Raw genomic sequence first — 14827 nt, forward strand, 5'->3', positions numbered from 1 at the left:
GAGTTCAGACACGCAAGGATTCTAGAGTTTGGCCACCCTGAATTCCGGAACTCAGCCATCTATTGATTCTAGAACCCAGAATCTTTCAGAATGGTAGAATGCTGACCTAGTAGCATTCTGGACGTCAGACACCTTATCTTCCGGCTAGCAGGCATTTTAAGACTTTAGAATTCCCTGTGTTGTTCATTCTAGAATTCCGCCACATTTCGAATCTAGAATACAGACATTCGGCGCTTCTGGAATTCAGACACCCTGAGTTCAGGAATGTGGACATTGAATGACTCTCAAGTTCAGAAAAGCAAGCATTCTAGAGGTTGGCCACCCTGACATTCCGGAACTCTGCCGTCCATTGATTCTAGAACCCAGAATCTTTCAGAATGGTAGAATGCTGACCTAGTAGCAATCTGGGTGTCAGACACCTCATCTTCCGGCCAGCAGGAATTTAAGGACTTTAGAATTCCGCCGTGCATTGCATTCTAGAATTCCGCCACATTCCGACTCTGGAATGCAGACATTTGGTGCTTCTGGAATTCAGACACCCTGAGTTCTTGAATGTGGTCATTGAATGACTCTCGAGTTCTGACACGCAAGGATTCTAGAGTTTGGCCACCCTGACATTCTGGAACTCAACCGTCCATTGATACTAGAAATCAGAATCTTTCAGAACGGTAGAATGCTGACCTAGTAGCATTCTGGACATCAGAAACGTTATGTTCCGGCTAGCAGGTATTTTAGGAGTTTAGAATTCTTCCGTGCTGTGCCTTCTTGAATTCCGCCACATTCCGATTCTGGAATGCAGACATTTGGTGCTTCTGGAATTCAGACACCCTGAGTTCCAGAATGTGGACATTGAATGACTCTCGAGTTCTGACACGCAAGGATTCTAGAGTTTGGCCACCCTGACATTCCAGAGCTTAGCCGTCCATTTATTCTAGAACCCAGAATCTTTCAGAACGGTAGAATGCTGACCTCGTAGCATTCTGGACATCAGACACCTTAACTTCCGGCTAGCAGGCATTTTAGGACTTTAGAATTCTGCCCCCCTGTGCATTGTATAATTCCGCCACATTCCGATTCTGGAATGCAGACATTTGGTGCTTCTGGAATTCAGATACCCTGAGTTCCGGAAACTGGACATTGAATGACTCTCGAGTTCAGACACGCAAGGATTCTAGAATTTGTCCACCCTGAAATACCGGAACTCAGCCTTCCATCGATTCTAGAACCCAGAATCTTTCAGAACTGTAGAATGCTGACCTAGTAGCATCCTGGACGTCAGACACCTTAACTTCCGGCTAGCAGGCATTTTAGGACTTTAGAATTCCCCGTGTTGTGCATTCTAGAATTCCGCCACATTCCGATTCTAGAATGCAGACATTTGGTGCTTCTGGAATTCAGACACCCTGAGTTCCGGAATGTGGACATTGAATGTCTCTCGAGTTCAGACACGCAAGGATTCTAGAGTTTGGCCGCCCTGACATTCCGGAAGTCAGCAGTCCATTGATTCTAGAACCCAGATTCATTCAGAACGGTAGAATGCTGACCAGGAAGCATTCTGGACGTCAGACATCTTAATTTTCGGCTAGCAGGCATTTTAGGACATTAGAATTCCGCAGTGCATTGCATTCTAGAATTCCGCCACATTCCGACTCTGGAATGAAGACATTTGGTGCTTCTGGGATTCAGACACCCTGAGTTCTTGAATGTGGTCATTGAATGACTCTCGAGGTCTGACACGCAAGGATCCTAGAGTTTGGCCACCCTGACATTCAGGAACTCTACCGTCCATTGATACTAGAAACCAGAATCTTTCAGAACGGTAGAATGCTGACCGTGCAGCATTCTGGACGTCAGAAACGTTATGTTCCGGCTAGCAGGAATTTTAGGACTTTAGAATTCTTCCGTGCTGTGCCTTCTTGAATTCCACCACATTCCAATTCTGGAATGCAGACATTTGGTGCTTCTGGAATTTAGACACACTGAGTTCTGGAATGTGGACATTGAATGACTCTCGAGTTCAGACACGCAAGGATTCTACAGTTTGGCCAACCTGACATTCTGGAACTCAGACGTCCATTGATTCCAGAACCCAAAGTCATTCAGAATGGTAGAATGCTGACCTGATAGCATTCTGGACGTCAGACACCTTAACTTCCGGCTAGTAGGCATTTTAGGATTTTAGAATTCCGCCGTGCATTGCATTCTAGAATTCCGCCACATTCCGACTCTGGAATGCAGACATTTGGTGCTTCTGGTATTCAGACACCCTGAGTTCTTGAATGTGGTCATTGAATGACTCTCAAGTTCTGACACGCAAGGATTCTAGAGTTTGGCCACCCTGACATTCCGGAACTCAACCGTCCATTGATACTAGAAACCAGAATCTTTCAGAACGGTAGAATGCTGACCTAGTAGCATTCTGGACGTCAGAAACGTTAAGTTCCTGCTGGCAGGCATTTTAGGACTTTAGAATTCTTCCGTGCTGTGCCTTCTTGAATTCTGCCACATTCCGATTCTGGAATGCAGACATTTGGTGCTTCTGGAATTCAGACACCCTGAGTTCCAGAATGTGGACATTGAATGACTCTCGAGTTCAGACACGCAAGGATTCTAGAGTTTGGCCACCCTGACATTCCGGAGCTCAGCCGTCCCTTGATTCTAGAACACAGAGTCATTCAGAACGGTGGAATGGTGACCTGGTAGCATTCTGGACATTAGACACCTTAACTTCTTGCTAGCAGGCATTTAAGACTTTAGAATTCCACCGTGCTGGCATTCTAGAATTTTGCCACATACCGATTCTGGAATGCAGACCTTTGGTGCTTCTTGAATTCAGACACCCTGAGTTCCGGATTGTGGACATTGAATGGCTCTCGAACTCAGACACGCAATTATTCTCGAGTTTGGCCACCTGAAATTCCGGAACTCAGCCATCCATTGATTCTAGAACCCAGAATCTTTCAGAATGGTAGAATGCTGACCTAGTAGCATTCTTGACGTCAGACAATTTAACTTCCGGCTAGCAGGCATTTTAGGACTTTAGAATTCCCCGTGTTGTGCATTCTAGAATTCCGCCACATTCCGATTCTAGAATGCAGACATTTGGTGCTTCTGGAATTCAGAACACCCTGAGTTCCGGAATGTGGACACTGAATGACTCTCGAGTTCAGACACGCAAGGATTCTAGAGTTTGGCCACCCTGACATTCCGGAACTCAGCCGTCCTTTGATTCTAGAACCCAGAATCTTTCAGCACGGTAGAATACTGACCTGGTAGCATTCTGGACGTCAGACACCTTAACTTCCGGTTAACAGTCATTTTAGGACTTTAGAATTCCTCCATGCTGTGCATTCTGGAATTCTGCTACTTTCCAATACTAGTTTGCAGACATTTGGTGCTTCTAGAATTCTGACACCCTGAGTTCCGGAATGTGGACATTGAATGATTCTCGAGTTCAGACATGCAAGGATTTTATAGTTTGGCCAATCTGACATTCTGGAACTGAGCCATCCATTGATTCTAGAACCCAGAATCTTTCAGAACAGTATAATGCTGAACTAGTAGCATTCTGGACGTCAGACACCTTATCTTCCGGCTAGCAGGGATTTTAGGACTTTAGAATCCCGCCATTCTGTGCATTCTAGAATTCCAGCACATTCCGATTCTAGAATGCAGACATTTGGTGCTTCTGGGAGTCAGACACCCTGAGTTGCGGAATGTGGACATTGAATGACTCTCGAGTTCAGACACGCAAGGATTCTAGGGTTTGGCCACCCTGACATTCCGGAACTCAGCCGTCCATTGATTCTAGAACCCAGAACCTTTCAGAACGGTAGAATACTGATCTAGTAGCATTCTGGAAGTCAGACACCTTAACTTCAGGCTAGCAGGCATTTTAGGATGTCAGTATTCCGCCGTGCTGTGCATTCTAGAATTCCGCCACATTCCGTTTCTAGAATGAAGACATTCGGTTGTTCTGGAATTCAGACACCCTGAGTTCTGGAATGTGGACATTGAATGACTCTCGAGTTCAGACACTCAAGGGTTCTAGAGTTTGGCCAGCCTGAAATTGCGGAACCCAGCCGTCTATTGATTCTAAAACCCAGAAGTTTTCAGAACGGTAGAATGCTGACCTAGTAGCATTCTGGACTTCAGACACCTTAACTTCTGGCTAGCAGGCATTTTAGGACTTTAGAATTCCCCGTGTTGTGCATTCTAGAATTCTGCCACATTCCGATTCTGGAATGCAGACATTTGGTGCTTCTGGAATTCAGACACCCTGAGTTCCAGAATGTGGACATTGAATGACTCTCGAGTTCAGACACGCAAGGATTCTAGAGTTTGGCCACCCTGACATTCCGGAGCTCAGCCGTCCCTTGATTCTAGAACACAGAGTCATTCAGAACGGTGGAATGGTGACCTGGTAGCATTCTCGACATCAGACACCTTAACTTCTTGCTAGCAGGCATTTAAGACTTTAGAATTCCACCGTGCTGGCATTCTAGAATTTTGCCACATACCGATTCTGGAATGCAGACCTTTGGTGCTTCTTGAATTCAGACACCCTGAGTTCCGGATTGTGGACATTGAATGGCTCTCGAACTCAGACACGCAATTATTCTCGAGTTTGGCCACCTGAAATTCCGGAACTCAGCCATCCATTGATTCTAGAACCCAGAATCTTTCAGAATGGTAGAATGCTGACCTAGTAGCATTCTTGACGTCAGACAATTTAACTTCCGGCTAGCAGGCATTTTAGGACTTTAGAATTCCCCGTGTTGTGCATTCTAGAATTCCGCCACATTCCGATTCTAGAATGCAGACATTTGGTGCTTCTGGAATTCAGAACACCCTGAGTTCCGGAATGTGGACACTGAATGACTCTCGAGTTCAGACACGCAAGGATTCTAGAGTTTGGCCACCCTGACATTCCGGAACTCAGCCGTCCTTTGATTCTAGAACCCAGAATCTTTCAGCACGGTAGAATACTGACCTGGTAGCATTCTGGACGTCAGACACCTTAACTTCCGGTTAACAGTCATTTTAGGACTTTAGAATTCCTCCATGCTGTGCATTCTGGAATTCTGCTACTTTCCAATACTAGATTGCAGACATTTGGTGCTTCTAGAATTCTGACACCCTGAGTTCCGGAATGTGGACATTGAATGATTCTCGAGTTCAGACATGCAAGGATTTTATAGTTTGGCCAATCTGACATTCTGGAACTGAGCCATCCATTGATTCTAGAACCCAGAATCTTTCAGAACAGTATAATGCTGAACTAGTAGCATTCTGGACGTCAGACACCTTATCTTCCGGCTAGCAGGGATTTTAGGACTTTAGAATCCCGCCATTCTGTGCATTCTAGAATTCCAGCACATTCCGATTCTAGAATGCAGACATTTGGTGCTTCTGGGAGTCAGACACCCTGAGTTGCGGAATGTGGACATTGAATGACTCTCGAGTTCAGACACGCAAGGATTCTAGGGTTTGGCCACCCTGACATTCCGGAACTCAGCCGTCCATTGATTCTAGAACCCAGAACCTTTCAGAACGGTAGAATACTGATCTAGTAGCATTCTGGAAGTCAGACACCTTAACTTCAGGCTAGCAGGCATTTTAGGATGTCAGTATTCCGCCGTGCTGTGCATTCTAGAATTCCGCCACATTCCGTTTCTAGAATGAAGACATTCGGTTGTTCTGGAATTCAGACACCCTGAGTTCTGGAATGTGGACATTGAATGACTCTCGAGTTCAGACACTCAAGGGTTCTAGAGTTTGGCCAGCCTGAAATTGCGGAACTCAGCCGTCTATTGATTCTAAAACCCAGAAGTTTTCAGAACGGTAGAATGCTGACCTAGTAGCATTCTGGACTTCAGACACCTTAACTTCTGGCTAGCAGGCATTTTAGGACTTTAGAATTCCCCGTGTTGTGCATTCTAGAATTCTGCCACATTCCGATTCTGGAATACAGACATTTGGTGCTTCTGGAATTCAGACACCCTGAGTTCCATATTATGGACATTGAATGACTCTCGAAATCAGACACACTTGGATTCTAGAATTTGGCCACCCTGACATTCTGTAACTCAGCCGTCCATTGATTCCAGAACCCAGAATCTTTCAGAACGGTAGAATGCTGACCTAGTGGCATTCTGAACGTCAGACACCTTATCTTCTGGCTAGCAGGAATTTTAGGACTTTAGAATTCCGCCGTGCTGTGCATTCTAGAATTCCGCTGCATTCCAATTCTACAATGCAGACATTTGGTGCTTCTGGAATTCAGACAACCTGAGTTCCGGAATGTGGACACTGAATGACTCTCGAGTTCAGACACGCAAGGATTCTAGAGTTTGGCCACCCTGACATTCTGGAACTCAGCCGTCCATTGATTCCAGAACCCTGAATCTTTGAGAACGGTAGAATGCTGACCAAGTAGCATTCTGGAGGTCAGACACCTTAACATCCGGCTAGCAGTCATTTTAGGACGTTAGTGTTCCGCCGTGCTGTGCATTCTAGAACTCGGCCACGTTCCGTTTCTAAAATGAAGTCATATGGTGCTTCTGGAATTCAGTCACCCTGAGTTCCGGAATGTGGACATTGAATGACTGTCGAGTTCAGACACGCAAGTATTCTAGGGTTTGGCCATCTTGACATTCCGGAACTCAGCCGTTCATTGATTTTAGAACCCAGAATCTTTCAGAACGGTAGAATGCTAGCCTAGTAGCATTCTTGATGTCAGACATATTTTATTCCGGCTAGCAGGAACTTTAGGACATTAGAATTCCACCATGCTCTGCATTCTAGAATTCCGCCACATTCCGAATCTGGAATGCAGACATTTGGTGCTTCTGGAATTCAGACACCCTAAGTTCCGGAATGTGGAAATTGAATGACTCTCGAGTTCAGACACGCAAGCATTCTAGAGTTTAGCCACTCTAAGTATAAGGAACTCTGCTGTCCATTTATTCTAGAACCCAGAATCTTTCAGAACGGTAGAATGCTGACCTAGTAGCATTCTGGACGTCAGACACCTTATCTTCCGGCTAGCAGGCATTTTAAGACTTTAGAATTCCCTGTGTTGTTCATTCTAGAATTCCGCCACATTCCGAAGCTAGAATACAGACATTTGGCGCTTCTGGAATTCAGACACCCTGAGTTCAGGAATGTGGACATTGAATGACTCTCAAGTTCAGAAACGCAAGCATTCTAGAGGTTGGCCACCCTGACATTCCGGAACTCAGCCGTCCATTGATTCTAGAACCCAGAATCTTTCAGAATGGTAGAATGCTGACCTAGTAGCAATCTGGGTGTCAGACACCTCATCTTCCGGCCAGCAGGAATTTTAGGACATTAGAATTCCGCCACGGTGTGCATTCTAGAATTCAGTCACATTCCGATTCTAGAATGCAGACATTTGGTGCTTCTGGAATTCAGACAGCCTGAGTTCCGGAATGTGGACATTGAATGACTCTCGAGTTCAGACACGCAAGCATTCTAGAGTTTGGCCACTCTAAGTATAAGGAACTCTGCTGTCCATTTATTCTAGAACCCAGAATCTTTCAGAACGGTAGAATGCTGACCTAGTAGCATTCTGGACGTCAGACACCTTATCTTCCGGCTAGCAGGCATTTTAAGACTTTAGAATTCCCTGTGTTGTTCATTCTAGAATTCTGCCACATTCCGAATCTAGAATACAGACATTTGGCGCTTCTGGAATTCAGACACCCTGAGTTCAGGAATGTGGACAATGAATGACTCTCAAGTTCAGAAACGCAAGCATTCTAGAGGTTGGCCACCCTGACATTCCGGAACTCAGCCGTCCATTGATTCTAGAACCCAGAATCTTTCAGAATGGTAGAATGCTGACCTAGTAGCAATCTGGGTGTCAGACACCTCATCTTCCGGCCAGCAGGAATTTTAGGACTTTAGAATTCCGCCACGGTGTGCATTCTAGAATTCAGTCACATTCCGATTCTAGAATGCAGACATTTGGTGCTTCTGGAATTCAGACAGCCTGAGTTCCGGAATGTGGACATTGAATGACTCTCGAGTTCAGACACGCAAGGATTCTAGAGTTTGGCCAACCTGACATTCTGGAACTCAGCCGTCCATTGATTCCAGAACCCAGAGTCATTCAGAATGGTAGAATGCTGACCTAGTAGCATCCTGGACGTCAGACATCTTAACTTCCGGCTAGCAGGCATTTTAGGACTTTAGAATTCTGCCGTGCATTGCATTCTAGAATTCTGCCACATTCCGACTCTGGAATGCAGACATTTGGTGCTTCTGGAATTCAGACACCCTGAGTTCCGGAATGTGGTCATTGAATGACTCTCGAGTTCTGACACGCAAGGATTCTAGAGTTTGGCCACCCTGACATTCAGGAACTCAACCGTCCATTGATACTAGAAACCAGAATCTTTCAGAACGGTAGAATGCTGACCTAGTAGCATTCTGCACGTCAGAAACGTTAAGTTCCATCTAGCAGGCATTTTAGGACTTTAGAATTCTTCCGTGCTGTGCCTTCTTGAATTCCGCCACATTCCGATTCTGGAATGCAGACATTTGGTGCTTCTGGAATTTAGACACACTGAGTTCTGGAATGTGGACATTGAATGACTCTCGAGTTCAGACACGCAAGGATTCTAGAGTTTGGCCAACCTGACATTCTGGAACTCAGCCGTCCATTGATTCCAGAACCCAGAGTCATTCAGAATGGTAGAATGCTGACCTGATAGCATTCTGGACGTCAGACATCTTAACTTCCGGCTAGCAGGCATTTTAGGACTTTAGAATTCCGCCGTGCATTGCATTCTAGAATTCCGCCACATTCCGACTCTGGAATGCAGACATTTGGTGCTTCTGGAATTCAGACACCCTGAGTTCTTGAATGTGGTCATTGAATGACTCTCGAGTTCTGACACACAAGGATTCTAGAGTTTGGCCACCCTGACATTCTGGAACTCAACCGTCCATTGATACTAGAAACCAGAATCTTTCAGAACGGTAGAATGCTGACCTAGTAGCATTCTGGACATCAGAAACGTTATGTTCCGGCTAGCAGGCATTTTAGGACTTTAGAATTCTTCCGTGCTGTGCCTTCTTGAATTCTGCCACATTCCGATTCTGGAATGCAGACATTTGGTGCTTCTGGAATTCAGACACCCTGAGTTACAGAATGTGGACATTGAATGACTCTCGAGTTCAGACACGCAAGGATTCTAGAGTTTGGCCAACCTGACATTCCGGAGCTCAGCCGTCCATTTATTCTAGAACCCAGAATCTTTCAGAACTGTAGAATGCTGACCTGGTAGCATTCTGGACATCAGACCCCTTAACTTCCGTCTAGCAGGCATTTTAGGACTTTAGAATTCTGCCCCCCTGTGCATTGTATCATTCCGCCACATTCCGATTCTGGAATGCAGACATTTGGTGCTTCTGGAATTCAGATACCCTGAGTTCCGGAAACTGGACATTGAATGACTCTCGAGTTCAGACACGCAAGGATTCTAGAGTTTGGCCGCCCTGACATTCCGGAAGTCAGCAGTCCATTGATTCTAGAACGCAGATTCATTCAGAACGGTAGAATGCTGACCAGGTAGCATTCTGGACGTCAGACACCTTAACTTCCGGCTAGCAGGCATTTAAGACTTTAGAATACCGCCATGCTGTGCATTCTAGAATTCCACCACATTCCGTTTGTAGAATGCAGACATTTGGTGCTTCTGGAATTCACACACCCTGAGTTCCGGAAAGTGGTCATTGAATGACTCTCGATTTCAGATATGCAAGGATTCTAGAGTTTGGCCACCCTGACATTCCGGAGCTCAGTCGTCCATTTATTCTAGAACACGGAATCTTTCAGAACGGTAGAATGCTGACCTGGTAGCATTCTGGACATCAGACACCTTAACTTCCGGCTAGCAGGCATTTTAGGACTTTAGAATTCTGCCCCCCTGTGCATTCTATAATTCCACCACATTCCGATTCTGGAATGCAGACATTTGGTGCTTCTGGAATTCAGACACCCTGAGTTCCAGAATGTGGACATTGAATGACTCTCGAGTTCTGACACGCAAGGATTCTAGAGTTTGGCCACCCTGACATTCCAGAGCTTAGCCGTCCATTTATTCTAGAACCCAGAATCTTTCAGAACGGTAGAATGCTGACCTCGTAGCATTCTGGACATCAGACACCTTAACTTCCGGCTAGCAGGCATTTTAGGACTTTAGAATTCTGCCCCCCTGTGCATTGTACAATTCCGCCACATTCCGATTCTGGAATGCAGACATTTGGTGCTTCTGGAATTCAGATACCCTGAGTTCCGGAAACTGGACATTGAATGACTCTCGAGTTCAGACACGCAAGGATTCTAGAATTTGTCCACCCTGAAATACCGGAACTCAGCCGTCCATCGATTCTAGAACCCAGAATCTTTCAGAACTGTAGAATGCTGACCTAGTAGCATCCTGGACGTCAGACACCTTAACTTCCGGCTAGCAGGCATTTTAGGACTTTAGAATTCCCCGTGTTGTGCATTCTAGAATTCCGCCACATTCCGATTCTAGAATGCAGACATTTGGTGCTTCTGGAATTCAGACACCCTGAGTTCCGGAATGTGGACATTGAATGTCTCTCGAGTTCAGACACGCAAGGATTCTAGAGTTTGGCCGCCCTGACATTCCGGAAGTCAGCAGGCCATTGATTCTAGAACCCAGATTCATTCAGAACGGTAGAATGCTGACCAGGTAGCATTCTGGACGTCAGACACCTTAACTTCCGGCTAGCAGGCATTTAAGACTTTAGAATACCGCCATGCTGTGCATTCTAGAATTCCACCACATTCCGTTTGTAGAATGCAGACATTTGGTGCTTCTGGAATTCACACACCCTGAGTTCCGGAAAGTGGTCATTGAATGACTCTCGATTTCAGATATGCAAGGATTCTAGAGTTTGGCCACCCTGACATTCCGGAGCTCAGTCGTCCATTTATTCTAGAACACAGAATCTTTCAGAACTGTAGAATGCTGACCTGGTAGCATTCTGGACATCAGACCCCTTAACTTCCGTCTAGCAGGCATTTTAGGACTTTAGAATTCTGCCCCCCTGTGCATTGTATCATTCCGCCACATTCCGATTCTGGAATGCAGACATTTGGTGCTTCTGGAATTCAGATACCCTGAGTTCCGGAAACTGGACATTGAATGACTCTCGAGTTCAGACACGCAAGGATTCTAGAGTTTGGCCGCCCTGACATTCCGGAAGTCAGCAGTCCATTGATTCTAGAACGCAGATTCATTCAGAACGGTAGAATGCTGACCAGGTAGCATTCTGGACGTCAGACACCTTAACTTCCGGCTAGCAGGCATTTAAGACTTTAGAATACCGCCATGCTGTGCATTCTAGAATTCCACCACATTCCGTTTGTAGAATGCAGACATTTGGTGCTTCTGGAATTCACACACCCTGAGTTCCGGAAAGTGGTCATTGAATGACTCTCGATTTCAGATATGCAAGGATTCTAGAGTTTGGCCACCCTGACATTCCGGAGCTCAGTCGTCCATTTATTCTAGAACACGGAATCTTTCAGAACGGTAGAATGCTGACCTGGTAGCATTCTGGACATCAGACACCTTAACTTCCGGCTAGCAGGCATTTTAGGACTTTAGAATTCTGCCCCCCTGTGCATTCTATAATTCCACCACATTCCGATTCTGGAATGCAGACATTTGGTGCTTCTGGAATTCAGACACCCTGAGTTCCAGAATGTGGACATTGAATGACTCTCGAGTTCTGACACGCAAGGATTCTAGAGTTTGGCCACCCTGACATTCCAGAGCTTAGCCGTCCATTTATTCTAGAACCCAGAATCTTTCAGAACGGTAGAATGCTGACCTCGTAGCATTCTGGACATCAGACACCTTAACTTCCGGCTAGCAGGCATTTTAGGACTTTAGAATTCTGCCCCCCTGTGCATTGTACAATTCCGCCACATTCCGATTCTGGAATGCAGACATTTGGTGCTTCTGGAATTCAGATACCCTGAGTTCCGGAAACTGGACATTGAATGACTCTCGAGTTCAGACACGCAAGGATTCTAGAATTTGTCCACCCTGAAATACCGGAACTCAGCCGTCCATCGATTCTAGAACCCAGAATCTTTCAGAACTGTAGAATGCTGACCTAGTAGCATCCTGGACGTCAGACACCTTAACTTCCGGCTAGCAGGCATTTTAGGACTTTAGAATTCCCCGTGTTGTGCATTCTAGAATTCCGCCACATTCCGATTCTAGAATGCAGACATTTGGTGCTTCTGGAATTCAGACACCCTGAGTTCCGGAATGTGGACATTGAATGTCTCTCGAGTTCAGACACGCAAGGATTCTAGAGTTTGGCCGCCCTGACATTCCGGAAGTCAGCAGGCCATTGATTCTAGAACCCAGATTCATTCAGAACGGTAGAATGCTGACCAGGTAGCATTCTGGACGTCAGACACCTTAACTTCCGGCTAGCAGGCATTTAAGACTTTAGAATACCGCCATGCTGTGCATTCTAGAATTCCACCACATTCCGTTTGTAGAATGCAGACATTTGGTGCTTCTGGAATTCACACACTCTGAGTTCCGGAAAGTGGTCATTGAATGACTCTCGATTTCAGATATGCAAGGATTCTAGAGTTTGGCCACCCTGACATTCCGGAGCTCAGTCGTCCATTTATTCTAGAACACAGAATCTTTCAGAACGGTAGAATGCTGACCTGGTAGCATTCTGGACATCAGACACCTTAACTTCCGGCTAGCAGGCATTTTAGGACTTTAGAATTCTGCCCCCCTGTGCATTCTATAATTCCACCACATTCCGATTCTGGAATGCAGACATTTGGTGCTTCTGGAATTCAGATACCCTGAGTTCCGGAATGTGGACATTGAATGACTCTCGAGTTCAGACACGCAAGGATTCTAGAGTTTGTCCACCCTGAATTTCCGGAACTAAGCCGTCCATTGATTCTAGAACCCAGAATCTTTCAGAACTGTAGAATGCTGACCTAGTAGCATCCTGGACGTCAGACACCTTAACTTCCAGCTAGCAGGCATTTTAGAACTATAGAATTCCCCGTGCTGTGCATTCTAGAATTCCGCCACATTCTGATTCTAGAATGCAGATATTTGGTGCTTCTGGAATTCAGACAACCTGAATTCCGGAATGTGAACATTGAATGACTCTCGAATTCAGACATGCAAGGTTTCTAGAGTTTGGCCAACCTGACAATCTGGAACTCAGCCGTCCATTGATTCTGGAATCCAGAATCTTTCAGAATGGTAGAATGCTGAACAAGTAGCATTCTGGACGTCAGACACCTTTTCTTTCGGCTAGCAGGCATTTTAGGACTTTAAAATTCCGCCGTGCTGTGCATTCTATAATTCCGCCACATTCCTATTCTAGAATGCAGACATTTGGTGCATGTGAAATTCAGACACCCTGAGTTCCGGAATGTGGACATTGAATGACTCTCGAGTTCAGACACGCAAGGATTCTAGAGTTTGGCCACCCTGAATTCCGGAACTCAGCCATCTATTGATTCTAGAACCCAGAATCTTTCAGAATGGTAGAATGCTGACCTAGTACCATTCTGGACGTCAGACACCTTATCTTCCGGCTAGCAGGCATTTTAAGACTTTAGAATTCCCTGTGTTGTTCATTCTAGAATTCCGCCACATTCCGAATCTAGAATACAGACATTTGGCGCTTCTGGAATTCAGACACCCTGAGTTCAGGAATGTGGACATTGAATGACTCTCAAGTTCAGAAAAGCAAGCATTCTAGAGGTTGGCCACCCTGACATTCCGGAACTCTGCCGTCCATTGATTCTAGAACCCAGAATCTTTCAGAATTGTAGAATGCTGACCTAGTAGCAATCTGGGTGTGAGACACCTCATCTTCCGGCCAGCAGGAATTTAAGGACTTTAGAATTCCGCCACGGTGTGCATTCTAGAATTCAGTCACATTCCGACTCTGGAATGCAGACATTTGGTGCTTCTGGAATTCAGACACCCTGAGTTCTTGAATGTGGTCATTGAATGACTCTCGAGTTCTGACACGCAAGGATTCTAGAGTTTGGCCACCCTGACATTCTGGAACTCAACCGTCCATTGATATTAGAAACCAGAATCTTTCAGAACGGTAGAATGCTAACCTAGTAGCATTTTGGACATCAGAAACGTTATGTTCCGGCTAGCAGACATTTTAGGACTTTAGAATTCTTCCGTGCTGTGCCTTCTTGAATTCCGCCACATTCCGATTCTGGAATGCAGACATTTGGTGCTTCTGGAATTCAGACACCCTGAGTTCCAGAATGTGGACATTGAATGACTCTCGAGTTCTGACACGCAAGGATTCTAGAGTTTGGCCACCCTGACATTCCAGAGCTTAGCCGTCCATTTATTCTAGAACCCAGAATCTTTCAGAACGGTAGAATGCTGACCTCGTAGCATTCTGGACATCAGACACCTTAACTTCCGGCTAGCAGGCATTTTAGGACTTTAGAATTCTGCCCCCCTGTGCATTGTATAATTCCGCCACATTCTGATTCTGGAATGCAGACATTTGGTGCTTCTGGAATTCAGATACCCTGAGTTCCGGAAACTGGACATTGAATGACTCTCGAGTTCAGACACGCAAGGATTCTAGAATTTGTCCACCCTGAAATACCGGAACTCAGCCGTCCATCGATTCTAGAACCCAGAATCTTTCAGAACTGTAGAATGCTGACCTAGTAGCATCCTGGACGTCAGACACCTTAACTTCCGGCTAGCAGGCATTTTAG

Source organism: Aotus nancymaae, unplaced genomic scaffold (genome assembly GCF_030222135.1).
Source record: "Aotus nancymaae isolate 86718 unplaced genomic scaffold, 86718_ANA_hifiasm-v0.15.2.pri h1tg000090l, whole genome shotgun sequence".
Taxonomy (NCBI): Eukaryota; Metazoa; Chordata; class Mammalia; order Primates; family Aotidae; genus Aotus; species Aotus nancymaae.